Below are 7,500 nucleotides of genomic sequence, written 5' to 3' on the forward strand. Positions count from 1 at the left end.
AGAGAAAGAGAAGAAGAAAAAAAAAAGACATACAATTCACAAGTCAATGAAAGAATTATACTTATAAGGGATGGGGGGGGGGGAATATTTAAATTATCGGTTAACATTGTTGACGGTATTAGATAATTATTAATGATTCCTGTAATCGTCAGGTTAAAGAAAGTTCTTTGATTATGTTGAAATTAAGATAATTGTTGTAAGAAGGATGGAAGAAATGAAAAAAAATTAGTAAAAAGGAAAGTGAACGAAAAGTAAAAGAGAGATATATGAAACAGAGCTCGTCAATTACGTCGATACTTTACGATAACACAATCGAATTGATACGATAAATATTTTCATTGCTTGATACGGTACACACATTTATCACCTACCAACCCCGTGGTAACTCCTTCCACATCCCCCTAACCCCTTTACCGTCTTCATGATATTTACCATGAATGTAATCGAGCGGACAAAAAAGCAGTGTGTCGGGTATACGATTGCACGGATTGAATCTCTTAATGAGGCAATTAGGCGATGGTGCTGACCGATAAAACGATTTGTTTTGTCTGTCTCGTAACACACTCGGTGTGATATAGTTAGTCGCCTTTTTAAACTCTTCTACGGTATCATTTCGTCGACTTTAATAAACACATAAAGTTATCAATCGTATTTCTTTTGATCGACCGAAAACGATGATATATTCGTAGAAAGAATAGATACGTAATATATATATATATATATATATATATGCGTGAATGTGTATGTATATATACATATATATACTTGTGTGTATGTGTGTGTGTGTGTGTGCATGTATGTATGCATGCATATATTATAGGGATACCATTATTAATAACAAATATTATCGTTAAAGAAGAAAATGTATATAAAAGTTATTTGATTTACGATTTAAGTTGCGCGGATTGATAAATAAACTCGTTTTTCTGATTAAAAACAAAAAAAAAAGAAAGAAGAAGAAAAAGGAAAAGAGAGAGAGAGAGAGAGAGAGAGAGAGAGAAAGAGAAAGAGCAGGAAATATAAAAAGAAAGGAGACAAAAGAAGAAAAAAAAAAAGAAAATATATAATGAAAGGAGATAACCAAAGAGAAGAAGATTTATGTATTTCTACGCGTAGCTTAAGTACTTCTTACTTACGCAGTTACCTACTTACTTACACACGCGGAAATGAAATTAATCAAATAATTTTCTTTCTTCCTTTCTCTTTCCTATTTCTACATACTTTTTTTTCTTTATCACTCATTCATCTATATTTTTAATTCGCCGTTCGATTACATTGAAAATTAATATTAGATAGATCGTTTTCTTTGAATGATACGTCGAATCGAATGGACGACGATCGATCAAAATTATTCTGAAACTTTAATTTACCAAGATAAGAAATTAGTTTTTGCGTATAAGAACGAAGACAAGTTTGCGGTATTTTTTTTTTTTTTATTATTATTCAAACTCTTTTACACGTGATACTATATCAAGATATATATACATATATATATATATATATAATTGAGTCATTTATTTTGAAAGTGACCAGTCCAAAAAAAAAAGTAAATAAATAAATAAATAAATAAATAGACATAATAAAATAAAAATTAAATATGAAAAAAAAGAAGACATAAATATAAATAAAAAATAAATACAAATGTAAATGAACTTAAAGGGGTAACTTTAAAAATAGACGGCTCAATTATATTATATATATATATATATGCACATATCTTTTATATTTAATATTGTTAAATAACAAAGAAAGAAGTTTATTTCTGTCTCGATAAATTATTAAAGTTTATTAACTCATGATGTTGTATGAGTGACTCATAGAGGAGACGTTTTATATATAAGGTAAGATCGTAGATATCTTGGAAGAAGCCGCGTATCGAGTCCGCGTTCGAGGTTGAGACGGTAAGAAAACGATGATGAGCGGCTTCCCTGAGATAACAACACCTATATTTCTCTCTCTCTCTCTCTCCCCTTCTCACACAAACATATACGTAGTTATATACATAGATAAATATATATATATATATATATATATATATATATATATATATATACACGCATTTACGCATTCATGCACGCGTATACTCTCAGATTCAGATTTTTCTTTATATCCTCGAGAGCAAAGAAGGATGTAGGAGAAAAGGGCCCCACGAAAACATGGCACACGAAGAATACTGCACGTGGAATCGTTTCCCATCTTTTCATTCTCCTCCTGCAAACTTCAACAACGTTAATACCGTTGGTAAAAGAGAGAGAAAGAAAGAGAGAGAGAGAGAGAGAGAGAGAGAGAGAGAAGGAGGAGGAAAAGAGGGAATTGGAGGAGAAGGAGGAGGAGAGGAATGAAACACGCTCGGGTGCATAAACAGCCGTGGCAGCGTCGAGGAAGGAAGCTCGCTTAGCTCACATAAAATCTCATAATGCTCTTGTCCAAACAAACGCACGGTGGCAGTGTTATGGCGTTCGAAAATTTACCACTCCGAAATATTCCGTAGAGAAGTAGAGTTCGTTGCGTGTTATAGTAGAAACGAAAACTTAAAATTTAAGTGTATGGAAACGTGACTTATATTTTTTTTTCCTGTAGGGATTTTTTTATTCCTTTTTCTCTTTTTTGTTTTTTTTTCTTTCTTCTTTCTTCTTCTTTTCTCTCTCTCTCTCTCTCTTTCTTTACTGTAGATAACATCTTTATTTCGAATTCTTAACTAGTTCTTGTTTGTATTGTAATATTGTTTGCATATTTGTTTAAAATTACGAGAATATGATTTAATGCGAAAGATAAAACCATTCGTATTTTATAATTATATCAAGTAGGGTATTATTTTTTTTATAATGAATTTCATTTTATCCACAATAATTGTTCTCTATTAATGTTACTTATAACTTTTATTTATCCTATTTTTTTTTTTTTTTTTTTTTATTTATTCATTTCTTGATAATATAATATAATATAATATAATATAATATAATAATTGATTTTTAATTGTAGACATAATTTAGATCAAATATTAATTTATTAATAGTCGTATGAATTTGTGCCTACGTTCACATTTTACTTTTGTATAGAAGAAGTAATAAAAAAATGTGATAAGATTGTAGTAGGGAGTGAGAGTAAACTAGTGTTAAAAGTTTATACGATGAAATAGAAATAGAAAAGGGGATGAATATAGGTGAAAGAAAAATAAAATCGAAGACAGAGAGAGAGAGAGAGAGAGAGAGAGAGAGAGAAGAAAAAAGAAATAAGGAAAGAAAGAATTATATTCATTAAAGTCTATACAAGAAGATGTTTTAGAAATGATAGAAAGTACGTGTACAGTGAATGGATTAATAGAGTGCGATCAATTTAAACAGCAAAATACATCTGTCATAATTAGAATGATTGACTAGTTTAATGAAGCGTGATTATTGAATACATTATGAGTACTTACTTGAAGATTAATCTTTCGAATTTTTGATTTTATTGTTTTTCTTTCTTTTTTTCTTTTTAAATTTTCCGCAAAAAGAATATTGTAAATGCTTCTTTTTTTTTCTCTTCCTCCTTCTCCCCCCCCCCCCCCCCCTCCCGCCCGACCCCTACCCCACACATACGTACATACACACACACACACACACACACACAGACAGAACTTTTGTTGAAATGCAATTTCTCTCATTCGAAAAAGTTTATATCTCTTCTTAGAAAGGATCGTGTTCTCGAAAGAAGTCATCATTCAGTATTTCCTTAGAAAATCGATTTCCTGTCCTTCATGAATTACAAGTACCGAGAAGGATTTTCAAGAAAAGCATTCGCCTCTTCTTCGAGAAATCGTGCAATCGGAAGCGAGCGAGTTTTTCCCTCGGAGTTCCACTTCGTGTTTTGCCGCTCACCACAAAGCGCTAATTGAGCCATTAAGTCCGGGCTTTAATCTTTCGGTTCTCTTCTCTTCTCTTCTCTTCTCTTTTCTTCTCGTTCGAGGTTAACTCCCTTATTCTTTCTTGGAAAGGTTCGAAGAATTCGAATCCGATAATTTCTCTTTGCGGTGCCCGAGGAACTCTATTTTACAGAATTCAACAATATATATATATATATATATATATATATGTATGTATTTATTTTTTCTCAAAAAAAAGAAAAAAAAGGGGGAAAAAATATACGATAATTGTTCGACTATAAGGAGAAACAGTACTATCGACGATTTTGTTATCTTTCTTTGGCTTTTTTATTTTTACATTTTTAATTTATATATACATATATATATATATATATATATATTTTCTTAACCAATGAAGACGTGTGTTCGAGCGTGAAATTTTGCGTAATCCCCATTGAACAAAAAAAAAAAAGAAAAAACCTGAACTTATAATAATTGGTAAAAATATTTTAGAAGGTAAGTGGGGCGGCAGGGAGGGAAGGAGGGGGTTAGAAAAGAAAAAAGAAAAAGGAAAAAAAAGAAGAAGAAGACGAGAAAAGGAAAAAAAGAAAGGATGATGCGGCTAACCAAATGCCAGCACAAATGGCAAAAGGGTCTGTAGTCCTAAACTAACATCTTTATAGACTCGATGTCTCTTCCATAGCTTGCTTATTGCTTTGATTTATTGCCTTTGTGCTCTCCTTCGCCAAATCTATCCATTCCTCCTCTCTTCAATTTTTTTTCCTCTTCTTCCTTTTCCTTCTTCTTCTCCTCCTCTTCCTCTTCTTCTTCTTCTTCTTCTTCTTCTTCTTTTACCTGCTTAGAATACCTACATTTTTGAATGAACACTTCTATCCTCCTTTCTTTTTCTTTTTTCTTTTTCAATGATGATTTCAACGAATATTACACAGCATTTATAATACGAACTCTCTCTCTCTCTCTCTTTCTCTTTCTCTCTCTCTTTTTTTTTTTCTTTATCTATCTTTCTCGTCAAAATTTCAAGCATAACAACAATTTTAGTTTCGCGCTCTGTGTAACATTGTGAAACGAGCTTTAAAGGTATCGAGATGCGTAGCAGCGTGCGATGGGCGTGCATCCGATTAGCTTGGTAACTCAATCCTTTCGTTTAAGACCTAGCCGGTTACTAGTTTTACGTTTTGATCGTTTCGTTCTTTCATAGGTAACGTCGTCAAGATCAATAAAATAATATATATATATATAACCTTTGAAATTGTATTCTTACATTAATAGAACGTTCGTATTATTCGATATGATTTTTAAATATTAAAAATTAGATATATCAATGATGAAAATATAAATGAATGAATTCAATTTTAATATTATTTAATATAATATTATGAAATAATAAAAGCGAATGATAAAGTTAGGGAAATAATTTCATCGTGAATTTTTTATTCAATGGAAAAATTAATAATGATAAATTATAAAGTGCATTGAACTTATTGACAGATGATTGCATTTTTTTTCGTGTTTCTCTCTCTCTTTTTTTTTTTTTTTTTTTTTTTTTTTTTTTTTTTTTATAATTACATCTAAGATTTATCGTGATATTCCGATTTTTTTTCTTGGACGAAACAAGTACTCGGTGTGTGTCTCTCGACGAATCATTTCAATGATCATCTTTCTCTTTCTCTCTCTCTCTCTCTCTCTTTCTCTTTCTCTTTCTCTATCTATTTGTCTATCTTTCTTCTTATTTTATTTCTTTTGAATTTTAGTTTGAAGTTTTCAGTTCGTTCTAATATTCCTAGATAGAATATGAAATATGGTTGATGCTGCGCCACTGTCCACCCACAAGATGCGTCCATAGAATTATTGCGTACCTACCTGCGCGCGTTCATCTTGCGTGTCCGCGTATATTAAGTCTTGAGTGTGCGAAAGAAGAAGGAAGGCGTGTACGTGCAAGGATGGACGACGACTTTGTTGGACTCTCGTGCGGCCCACGCACGAGACTCGGATTATAGAAATGTTCTCGGATGGGTTACACTTGATTCCCAAGTCGACCGTAATTCCGAGCGTTCTTTCCAACCCAACGGAACACGTTTTCTCTTAGCTTCGCTAAAGATTTCCACGAGATCGATCGACACGATCGCGCAACAGCAATGGCAATGGCAACGGTAACAACAACAGCAGCAACAATATGTTCCTTTCGACAAAACTAATACAAATTTTATTACGTTGTTTTCAACTCGCTTAATTTCTCTTCTTCTTATTTTTTCATTATTTTTATTTCTTTTCCTTTTTCTTTAATTTTTTCTTTTTTTTTTCTTTTTTCTTTTTGTTTCCTCTCTTCTTCTTCTTCTTCTTCTTCTTCTTCTCTTTTTTTTTTTTCATTTGATCTATCTAAAATCGAGAACTTTTTTCTCTTTATCTAGGATAAGTTTTTTTTCGTTCAATAGACATTGCCATTATCAACGTGTAAATTTTTAATAATGAGAGAGTAGTATATTTTGCTTAAAAAAAAAAAAAAAAAAAAAAAAAAAGGAAAACAAGAAAAGGAAGTTCTTAAGAAAAAATTATCAAGATATTACTAACATTTAAGATACTTTATATTATATTATTTATTTGGTATATATTTTTACGTAAGTTAATTGTATATGCTTTAATATGTTAACACGTTAATTAATAAATTCAAATAAGGTAATATCATATGAAATAGAATAAGAACATATAATTGGATCAATTTTTTATTGTTTCTTTCATTTGATTTATACATTGTTTGTGTATATTCAACGATAAAAAAAAAAAAAAAAAAGAAAAAGAAAAAAAAGCAAATGTACGATCGATGAACGCAAACACATTTAACTCTTGACATAATAAATAGTTCGGAAAAAAAAAAAAAAAAAAAAAAAAACTGAAACAGGTGTTCAATAGATCGCGACGACGAACAATAATGATTTTTTAATCGTTCGTTAATTCTAATCTCAACAGAATTTTAATAATATATAAACAATTCGTTTAATTATTCGTGAAAAGAGAAATATACGAAATATACGAAAGGTATATAACTACTTCTTGTATCTTGAAAGATTACTTACATTAGGATCAAAGAGAACAGTTGGGTAGGTCCACTACTTAAACTTTGTTAGTCAAAGAAACACTGTGCCACGTGGACTCTGAGGTTCCTCTCTTAATCGAAAAAGTAAACGATTCTCTCGAGTGCAAACGAAAGATTACGTCGGTACGTTTGCGGACCGTTTTACACGAGGCTGCAGTATTTGATAATGTCCTTCCTCTTGTTGTACATGTTTGTTTTTTACCTTTCGTAAACTTTGTTTGAAAATGAAACTCCGTAGTATGGCATTGAAATGCATACCTTCGTTTAAAATCATTCCAATGATTTCTTATAACATTAATCATACGATAATACGATATTATTATATATTTCGAATTATAATTTTTTAACACATACGACGAATATAATTATCCAATTGATTCATTCGATTTAATTCATAAACCAATGACAAGTAATAATTCGAATAATTGATCTGTCATTACGTTATAATTGAAAATTTCTATCATTATTATTAAAATCCAAGTTATTATTATAGTATTATTATCAAGATAAAAAAAAAAAAAATATCTGAATTTAATATTTATAC

The 7,500-nt window shown here is 30.6% G+C and overlaps 1 protein-coding gene and 1 long non-coding RNA gene across 4 annotated transcripts in view; both read left to right on the forward strand.

Moving 5' to 3' along the window:
- Window positions 1–7,500, forward strand: part of LOC124954214 (proline-rich protein 7-like) — a 38,786-nt gene that overhangs the window by 8,613 nt on the left and 22,673 nt on the right. The gene's annotated exons all lie outside the window — the stretch shown is intronic.
- On the forward strand, window positions 4,416–6,821 carry LOC124954215. The gene is made up of 2 exons (XR_007102492.1): window positions 4,416–4,497; window positions 5,650–6,821. It is a non-coding gene; the product is annotated as an uncharacterized LOC124954215 (long non-coding RNA).

This window comes from Vespa velutina, chromosome 14 (genome assembly GCF_912470025.1).
Source record: "Vespa velutina chromosome 14, iVesVel2.1, whole genome shotgun sequence".
Taxonomy (NCBI): domain Eukaryota; kingdom Metazoa; phylum Arthropoda; class Insecta; order Hymenoptera; family Vespidae; genus Vespa; species Vespa velutina.